The sequence below is a fragment of the Tyto alba genome, unplaced genomic scaffold (assembly GCF_018691265.1).
Source record: "Tyto alba isolate M040663 unplaced genomic scaffold, T.alba_DEE_v4.0 Super-Scaffold_41, whole genome shotgun sequence".
In the NCBI taxonomy this organism is placed as follows: Eukaryota; Metazoa; Chordata; class Aves; order Strigiformes; family Tytonidae; genus Tyto; species Tyto alba.
The window spans coordinates 24017096-24027417 of NW_024881317.1; the positions used below are offsets into that span (position 1 = coordinate 24017096).

General features: G+C 52.3%; 1 long non-coding RNA gene across 1 annotated transcript in view; it reads right to left on the reverse strand.

Moving 5' to 3' along the window:
• The window catches only part of LOC122154586, a 39625-nt gene extending 35489 nt beyond the window's left edge, over window positions 1–4136 (reverse strand). The window contains exon 1 of the long non-coding RNA XR_006166640.1: window positions 4006–4136. This is a non-coding gene — a long non-coding RNA (uncharacterized LOC122154586). The remainder of the gene's footprint in view (window positions 1–4005) is intronic.
• Between the last annotated feature and the right edge of the window lie 6186 nt (window positions 4137–10322).

Here is a 10322-nt window from a genome sequence, read left to right on the forward strand (position 1 = left end):
CTCCTCCAGAGCCAGCTCAGGCTGCCAAAGAGAAAGTCCCCATCCAGGGTGATGCAGGAACACAGCACGGGGTTCTGCAGTGAAGCTCCCTGCTGCCCTAGTACCTGATGGGCCAGAAACCAGACAATCGCTTGGGTGTTGACTGCAAGGTTGCTCTGCAGGTGATGGGCCATCCACGGGAATACTGCTTGTGCCAGCTGCTTTTCTTCATTCCACAGTGGATACCACTGCGTGCTATGTCTTGTTATATTTGAACACCTCTTGGTCCAAAGGAAGTGGACAGCCCATCAGAGGGAGATCTGAGAACATGAGGGCATGACAATGTCAAAAATGGCCGCCAGGCATTCACAATGAAATATGAGAACCCATGGGGAATGACGTTGTCAGAAGCTGCATCTTCCTCGTGGCAGCTTCCTTGCCTGATGTGCTTCTGGGTACACGGCTAGGATTCCTTGTTCCTGACAGTCAATCACAGGTCTGCCTGAGAGCAGGTGGGCGTGGTGGGGCTAAGAACTGGCTGTCAGCCAGTCACAGAGCATTGTGATCACATCTTGGTTGTGGTGTTTAATAGGAAAATGACAACTGAAAGAAAATGACACCCTCTGTGTATGCATGCGAAGGCACATCCTGGTCAGATGTACTTCGTCGTTCATCAGGGCTCCACGGGGATTCACCAAAGAATCGTCCACCCCCAAAAACTTGTAGCAGCACAAGGCAGGTTTTAGCCCAGGAACAGCTTATGGGTAGAGTCCTGCAAAACAAATTGCTTATGGTCATGCAGCATGAAACGTGACAGGTGCTCATGTCTGATCAAGTCCTGTAGATCAAGAAATTTGTGCTAGAAACGATCCAGCTGGCCTATTTGTACATTATACAACAGGAATAATAATTGTTGCCCCAGCATTGGCTGCTTTTCACTTGCTGATTTCTGAGCAGATACGAGACAACTGTACCAGATATGGACGTATCCAGTGCTTAAGAAGAAACCAGGCAGGGTGCCGTGCCTTTTTAATTCAAACAAAGGCACAGCATGCAGCCACGTTAGCCCAGGAGAGAGCAAACATGCCTCCCTCTGGGCCGGGTGGAGACCTGTGCCATGCCATACGGTATTCCCAATGGGCACTGTATTGGCTACGTATGGCAAGGCTTTGGTAGTGGAGGGGTTATGGGGTGTTGCAGGGTGGGCTCTGTCAGACAAGGTAAGGAGCTGTCCCCTGTGGTACACAGCCAGTTCCAGCTCCACAGCAGACCCACCCCATGACACAGCTGAGAATGAGCAAACATTGTAGCCCCTCTGTGAAAATGTATTCCACAAAGGGCAGAAACACCAGGCAGAGAGAGAGGGAAGGAAGAAAAAGAGCGGAAAAGAGCAGAGGGATCATGCATCTCACTTGGGTTGGTAAAGGAGTCTGGAGTGAAGGAGTAAAGTTGAGCCTGGGAGAGGGGAGAGGAAAGGCGCTCGTTGTATGTTAGCCTTTTTGTTTTCTCACTACATGAGTCTGTTTTAAATAGCACAAAGATATTTTTTCCCATGTCAAAGCTGGTTTGCCCACAAGAGTTCTGCTAAGCCCCGTTCTTGTGTTTGTCTTGACCCAAGGGCTTTCTGATCCAGTTTTCAGTGCCCTGCACCCCACTGAAGGAGGGGAAAGGAGTGAGCAGCTGGGTGGGTTCTTGGCTGGGCACCCACACGTTGGCATGTGCAGAGTCGTAATTTGGTGGCGGTTCCGTTGGCAGGACCTGGGAAGGAGTGCCTGTCAGCAGCCCTTGGTGGGAGCTGGGAAGGGTAGCCCCACAGTCACCTCCCGGCAGCAGTGCCAGGCTGATGCCGGATGAGGTGGCGGGCTATGGCAGCAGCAAGTGATGGAGCAGCGGGAGCAGCGGCAGTAGCTGTAGCGCCGGGACTGGATGGCCGATTGTTCTAAGGCTCCTGAGCAGTGGCCCCCAGCTACCGTCTGCTCCATTCATCTTGACCGCTGCTCCTGCCTGAGTGAATCCAGCAGTGCCCCACTCAATCACACAACACCTGGGGTGGAGAACATGCAGACCAAGCCCAGCTCAAAGCAGGCACAAGTAGAAGAGGCTCTTCAGTGCCTTCTCTGGTCATATATTTGACATCCCTAAAGATGAAGACTCTACAGTACTCCCTGGGAAACTGTTTCCCATGTTTGACCAGCCTCATGGTAAGACAGGGCTCCTGTGTGTGGCACTACTTGTATTTCCACTCCTGTCCATTGATTCGTGAACTCTCCATTCTACGGACGCTTTGCTGTCTCTCTTTTGCCATTTTCTTTCTTTTTCATTCTCTGGTACAAGATCAGGGAGCTACACCCGCAACTAGTGGTGCCCCAAAACTGGTGACAGACTCAACATCACGGCACAGAAAAGATTCTCCCTTTGCCTTGAAGACAACTTGGCTAAACAGGGAAGGAGCAGTAAAAAAACAAGCCATAAGCCTCCAGCTATGATGCACAAAACCTTTAATGAGAAGGAGGAAATGCAGTGGCACAGAACAGAGACCAAGAAACACATCTGCAGGATTGAGGGACGCACAGAGCATGGCCCATTTCCCAAGGACAAGCTGCACACAAAGCGCTTGCCTTTTTCCATTCTGCTTTCTCTGGTGGCAATGGCAGCCCACCAAGAGCGGTCCCTAACTCCAGCACCCTCTCCCCTTCAGCAGGGGGTTCAGCAAAGCAGAAGAGAATAAGAGCTTTCCGAAGGGCTCAGAGCAAAGCAGAGCCAGAGGAGACAAGGCCACGCCAGCCGTGCAGTGAGGAGAAGTGGGCACAGGTCCCTCCTGCCAGGTGGCATGAGGACACCAAGCCTGTCTGCAAGCCGTGTTCATGCTCCTGCTGCTGCAGGGTCTCATCTTCTGTCCCGCTCCCGAGGGGATGAGTCGCCAGCTTCAGCAGTTCAGATGCAGCGGGGAAGAGGCAGACACATCCCGGACCCGCCCAGACCAAGGGAGCCCCCAGAAGAGATGGGAACTCCCCCAGCACTGAGGGAGCTCCCAACAGCAGCTGACAGAGACGATCCCACGGCCGTGCTCTGAGGGAAAGAGTTGAGGATGGGGCCCGGCAGGGTCACCACCACTGGCGAGGGCTCGATGAACACCGTCGAGTCAGCGCAGCGGGCAACACAGGGCTCACTGCAGCTGCTTGCAAGTGGGGTTGGGCCAGAGGCACAGCAGGGCCGTGGGGGACAGGGTCTGAAGCAAGACATCTCTCAGTGAAGGAAGCAAAGCTGCAACACAGAGCAGGAAGGAAACACAGACCCAAACATCAACTTGGCTCTCATGTCCACAGCTCTCTCTGCAGATACACTTTGCTGCTCTCCATCTCCATTTCTAGCTGCAGGTGCAAGAAATGCCTGCACCTGATATTTCTAACACACACAACGTGCGTGACGTATTCTCCTAAGTTGGATTTGAAGCACTGGGAGCAAAGATGTGCCTAACCGGACGCTGATTGCACCAGGACCTCCTGCTGCATTTCCCAGTACAATAGCACAGATGAAGATTGATGCAAGTATCCCAGCACAAATGGGCTGCGTTGAATGGGTGTCTCAGAAATCACCTCTTAAACACACACTGTCTTCCTACAGCTCGTAATGCACTCCTCTGAGTAGCACAGTTCGTGAACGCTGACCCACTATGGGATAGGACCAAGCACAGTGGCTTTAAAGCACCTGATCATACCCCATCTCCAGAATAACTGTTGTTGCATTGATGAAGCATTTGGCCATTTGGTTAGAGAGCATCCTGCTGTGGGTGCAAATTCTGGTGAGGCAGACACCCCTACGGCTGAGCCCCATTGATACCCTTCTGCTTGAAAGAACAGCCTCTTCCCATTTCTCTGCAGCCACGTCCAGCAAAAGGGACAGAGGTGACAGCCCTTCAACTGTTCAATTGCAGGGCCAACCTGAGGCAGAGAAATATCAACCTGAGACGCCACCATGACAGCAATTCTGCCTACAGAGAGAGATATGGAGCAGACAGAGACTTACCTCGTTCCTCGAGGAAAGGGAAGCAACAGAGGAGGATGCAGAGCCTGGAGCAGCGCAGGCTTTTATGCTGTGTCCCAGAGCCCTGTGGGGCCACAAACATTCCTTGCTCATGAAGCATCTGAACACCTTGGAGTTTCCGCTTCCCAAGGCTTCCCTGGTGATTAAGCCCTCGCTTCTTACATCCCACATATTGTCCTCCTTTTCATACCATCGAACATCAAAATCATTCATCTGTATCCCAGGTTTATAAAGTCAATTAACTCCAAGTTTTTACGCAGGACAGACAGATATTTTTAGTTGACTTGCCTCATACAAATACCTTTGGTCTCATTGCCCTCTTCGTGGTTAACTTGTCCACGTATCATGGTGAAATTCAACCATACAGGGCACCTCAAGTCTTCTCTCCAATGCTTTCTTTGCAGGCACTCAGTCTAAAACCTGAGGGACAATTCTCTTCCTGGGTGATCGTAGACACACAGGAGGCAATGGGTAAGTTCAGGCAAAAATTCAAGACTGCACAATCCCATATGGGAGGAGAGACGCACCACTCCAGGGACGTGGCAAAGCTCAATGGCAAGGAAAGACCACTGTGAGGTGGAGGGAAGCCCCCTGTGGGCAAGGGTGATGATGGCCACAGGGACCTTGTTTACGCTCATCAGGCTCTACCACAGACTGGTTTTGTGATCAAAGACTTGCCCACGTCCTTCCCTGAAGGAGACCCACACCCAAATTGACCCGTTTGGCTCTGTAAGGTCATCCCAGAGGATGGAGGTGTGGCTTGCCTGATTAGGAGGAGAGGTGAACGGCAGGGAATGAAAACCTCATGGCCCTTTTTCCTGATTCAGAGAGGGGTTGTCCAATGCCATGCATTTCACGCTACAAAGGCACATTGGATCAGTCTCAGAGCACCTGGGTGTCCTTGTGATGTGGAAGAGTTGGGAAAAACCCAGAGCTGCTGTCAAGCATGACTCATCCTGCTGTGGACATCATTTGGCACGGTCGCCCAGCCTCAGTTGTGCCAGGGATACCAGACCTCATAGTCCCAAATTGCAGCTTTCTGCAAGGAACAGCATTTTAGCAACATTCCTGAATCAACTGGTGCTTCTGTGCAACCTCGTGCAGCTTCTGGCTTCTAAGGCATTGCCTGCCAGTGGCTGCTCAGGGACCCATGAGAGTGAGTGCAGCCCAGAATGATGTGGGATGGATGGTTCTTCTGGAATGGCTCTGGGACAACCTCCTGCTCTGAGCAGACCAAGCTTAATGTTAAGTTACTCAAGGGATATGGCGATGGAGATCCCATGGAGACATTACCTGAAAGAGACCTGACTGATCCTCTGGTCCGCTTCCTGTCGTTACAAATGTGCCTTCATTCCCTGGACACGTGGTCATAAAAACCAGGCTGTGGCAGAGCCTTTTGAGCATGAGCAAGGTCCTCGTGGCCCTCACTCGTGCCCACAATGTTCCTTCCTTGTCATTGAGTTTTACTGCATCTCTGGGTATGTGAGTCTCTTCGCCCACCATCTCCTGCCACTCTATGAAGACCCACTGGGAGATAGATGTCTCCCAGGTTTAGCCCGACGCTCTGCACTGAAAGCACTTCGGAGCTGATTTGATGTGACTTTGAAGCGTGAGTGCTGGCAGTGCCAGGGAGCATCAGGCTGGGCTGTGTGAGAGAGCAACTGCGTGGGTGATCTAACACGCTGAGCCATCTGTGAAGTTTCTGGCGTGGACAGCACCTGTGTTGGAGCTACAGCAGGTGTAGGAGGAAACATATATTGATGAAGTTGTCAAAGCTGAAACACAGATCAGTGAGTGAACGCTTGTTCTTTTGCTAAGTAACCATCTGCTGAAGGTGTAAATTCCGGTGGACAGACCTCCCCACAGCTGAGCCCCTTTGATCACCTTGCTCTTGAAGAAGGGCTTTAGTGCATATTTTGGCTAGCACTGGGAGACATCTCTCTCTATGCGAGTCATCATGGGCTCACAGGAGATGGTGGCATCTGTTGAGCAAAACGCAAGGCCAGGAAAGTTGCCATTGTGGTCTGGAGGGAAGCTGCTTGCGGGAAGGAATGAGGGCCACAAGGACCCTTCCTCACATTTGTCAGGCTCTGAAAAAGTCTTTGTTTTCTGCCTACAAGGCCAGGGACCATAGCAGATCCATAATGAGAAAGAGTGGACCGCAGATTGAGGCCGGTCTCCCTCAAGCAATCTCTCCTTGGGATCTCAGTAGCACTGTCCCTAAGATGACATGACAAGGCCTTCACAATTCTTCCAACCAGGCCTCGGGGGTCATCTTGGGATGTGGAGAACCTGTGGGACACAGGCAAATCGAGGCATAGGAGTGTGGTCAAAGAGATGCGTGCATCCTTCCGTGAAATAAACCCACAGGCAAAATGACCTGTTTAGCTCAGCACGGTCAGCCTAGAAGCCAGAGGCCTGGATGGCCTGCTTTTCAGAAGAGGCTCAGGGCAGGGAGCCAAAAGCTCATGGCCCTTTTTCCTGGGTCAGGGATGGGGCGGCACGTTCCATGCATTTCAATCTCCAAAGGGGCGTCGGATCAGTGTCCCACAGCACCTGGGAGTCATCGTGATGTGGAGGAGTTGGGAAAAACCCAGAGCTGCTGGCAAACATGAGTCATCCTGCTCTGGACCTCAGTGGACATGGTGGCCCAGCCTCAGATGTGCCAGGGATACCAGAGCTCATAGTCCTAAAGCGCCACTTTCCTCAAGGAAATTTCCACATATTTTAGCACTGTTGATGAAACGGCTGGTGCTTCTGTGCAATCTTGTGCTGCTGCTGCCTTCCAAGGCATTGCATTTTGGTGGCTTCTCAAGGACCCATGAGACTCAGTGCCCCCCAGAGTAATGACGGTTGGAAAGAACCACTGGAAGCCCTTTGCTCCGGTCTGCTGCTCCAAGCGAACCAAACTTCTCAGCTACCTCAGCAGGCTCCGTGCCTTGTCCCACTGACTTAAGAATACTGTCACTGGTGGAGAGGTCACTATGTCTTGGGCAGCTCTTCCAGGGACACATCACACCCCCTGTCACTTCGTTTCACATAAGGACAGCTGGCATTGGCCCCATTGCAACTTGTGAGTAATGTGGGTCTTGCTGGTCAGTCAAGTCGTGTTGTACCTGAACCCTTGAAAGGTGTAAGTACTCCCTGTGAAACTACATTTGGGGTGCACCTGCATGCATATGTACTCTTGTAATTCTGTACTTTGCATCCCAGGCTCTCTCCTCCGTCAGCACAGGCCAGTTGCGAATTCTTGTGACACAGGACCCTAGTATTTCTTAGATAAAATCTGCCTTCTGCAGCTAGTGGGTTGGGTGATGGGTGATTGCTTTGGTGAATCCTCATGCCTGCTGGCCCAGACTGGGTCATATCCCATATTCCCCACAGCAAATCCCTCACCTCCACATCACCGATCACTTGGAGTGATGGCTGTCAGTAGTAGTGGGAGTACTTTTACCCCAGATAAGGCGGACTGGGTGCTCTGCCCTCCACTTCGGTCCAAATAGGCCCCTTGGCCTCAACCATCCCTGGCAGACAGTCATTTCCCTTGAAGGCAGTGCCCTCTCCCTGTGATGTGGTCTGTTGTGAGTGGCTGGCAGGACCTGCCACCCCTCCCCATATCCCTGCAAGTACATCTGACAAGGAAGGACTTTCCCCTGCACACACAGGGGCTGCCATTTCCTTTCAGCTGCCATTTTGTTGCAGGGAGATGCCATTTTCTTATTACACATCATAACCAAGATGTTTATATAACCAAGATGCATACTGTTCTGTAAGTGGCTAACAGCAAGTTCTTGGCCCCGCCATGCCCACCACCTTCTCTCAGGAAGACCTGTGATTGGCTGATAGGACCGGCCAACCCGACCCATATGCCCAGAAGCACATCAGGCAAGGAAGCCCCTCATGGAATAAGCAACTTTTGACAGCGGCATTCCCCATGGCTTCTCATACTGCTTTCTGACTGCCCAACTGACATTTTTCACACTGTCATGCCCTCATGTTCTCAGATCTCCCTCTGATGGGCTGTTCATGTCCTTTGGGCCAAGAAGTGTTCAGATATAACAAGGTATTCCAGGCAGTGGTATCCACTGCGCAATGCAGAGAAGCACCTAGCACAAGCACTATTCCTGTGGATGGCCCATCGCCTGCAGAGCCAGAGGTGACCTCACAGTCAACACCCAAGAGATCTTCTGGATTCTGGCCCATCAGGTACTAGGGTAGCAGGGAGCTCATTTGCAGCCACCTTCCTGCTGCCAGCTCACAGAAGCACTGAGAGAAGGAGGACTTCAGGAAGAGGCTGCTCTTGAAGGTTTTTGAAGGGTCACTGCTGTTGAATGGTCATGGCCTGGGAAGAGAAGGAGCAAGTCGCTGCTGCTCGAGGTGCATGAAATTTGGAGCAGGTTCACATCTTCCCATAATGCTCCTGCTGCTGCAGGGTCCCCATCTTCCATCCTCAGTCACACAGGCATGAACAAGATAGATGGCCCAATATTTTTCTTTCACTCTAGATTCTTAAGGCTGGAGATCAGGGCTAGACACAGACCCCCTCCCTCCCACATGCACCAGCAGGTCCCTAGAACCCACGCCCTTATCATAGGTCTGTGGAGCTTCCATGCTCGGAGCTCAGACCTGGTTTGTCCACTGTTGTACTCGAGCCCTACGCAGTCCCTGAGGCTGATCTCCCCTAGCCAGTGGCTAGTGCAGCTTCAGGTTTCCTAGCCAACACCTGACACACTCAGAAAACTCCCAGCACCAACCAGCTTGAGGTCAACTGTGAGTGCAGGCAGCTGGGCAGTCTGGGAAGTGGAGGAGCAGGAGGCAGCAGGGCACCAGGAGCGTTGGTGGTATAATGGTGAGCACAGCAGCCTTCCAAGCAGTTGACCTGGGTTCCAGTCCTGGCCAGCGCAGACAAATTTTTCTTTAACTGATCTCCACAAGTGCTTTGCCTCCCCTGCTCCAAAAATCCTACTTCACTCAGCAAACTCAGCTCCCATGGGGCAGTCGAGACGCTACCCTCGACTCCCCAAGGGCCTTTCATCACAGAGACGCCTCTGGACACAACCTAACCCAGAACACAAAGGCCTCCCTTGGCAAAAGGAGATGACAGAGATGGTAGATTCTCAGGGATTGATGAAGCACTGGAGCAGGTGACCAGAGGCCTTTGGAAGTCTCCGTGCCTGGGTATCACACTCAGGTTTCAGGGGGGCTCAGGCACTGCTCCGCCCGCCCTGGCTTTGGGGCCAGCCCTGCTTTGAGCAAGCATTTGGGCCAGTGATCTTCCAAGGTACCTTGCAGTCTAGAGCCTGCTATGAAACAACAAGCCCCAGAGAGAGCCGTGCCCTTCTTCTTCTGCACCATGGGCAGTAAGGGAGCCTCTTGCCCACAGCAACTGGAGCTCAGTCATTGCTCTGCACTTGGCACATCTCCTGTCCTTTCTCCTTGACTCTCCAGCCCCTCTCCCACACAGTGACTCCTTGAGACCAGCACAGCATTGCCCCAGGGGCTGGTGTGGCAGAGCCCTCCTTCACCAACCTTCCCAGCTATGTGCAGGGAAGAAGGAAGCCCCCTTGATGCCCCAGGAAGTGTCCACAAGGCAGCCCCCACAAAATCCTCTCTTCCTGCTCCCACTTTGCCCTCCAACAATCCTTCTGCTTGGAAGGCAGGCCAGGGAGTCTGAGACTGCATACTTCTTCTTCAATAGGCTCACACCAACAGAGCATTGCTTCTCCCTCTGGGTCATAAAATACCCCGAGGACAGTCATTTTGCAGCTTCTCTGGTTCTCTGTTCCCATCCATAGGCACCCTCAGGGTAATGATTTTTTTCCTGTAGCCAGTTACAAACTGCCTGGTCAATTTCTGACCACAGCTCTCATCGTCCAGCCACCACAGTAGCCTCCTTGTAGGCACTGGGAGGCTCCTATCAAATCCCTCCTAAGCATTTTCTTCTCCCTGCTAAGCAAGCCCTGTGTCCTCAGGCCTCCCTCACAAGGCCAGAGTCCCTGGCGCCTGTCTAGCCTAGGGAACCTCCACGGAACTTGCTCCACTTTATCAGCACTTTTACATAGTTCCCTACATAGTCCTTCTTCCCCTTTTCTGGAAAAGAAGGCACCTTTTCCTTCTCATTATCATCAGGGAGCTACCCTGCCCTCTGATCCCAAAGCTGAAGAGCACCTGAGATGCATCCTTCTCTCTTTCGGACGCGGTGGCACAGATGGTAATTGCCAATCCAGGACGTGGCATTCACCAGCAGGGTTTCAAACCAAAGAGGTTCCCTGAATTGGCAGTTCCTCACCTGCAAACGC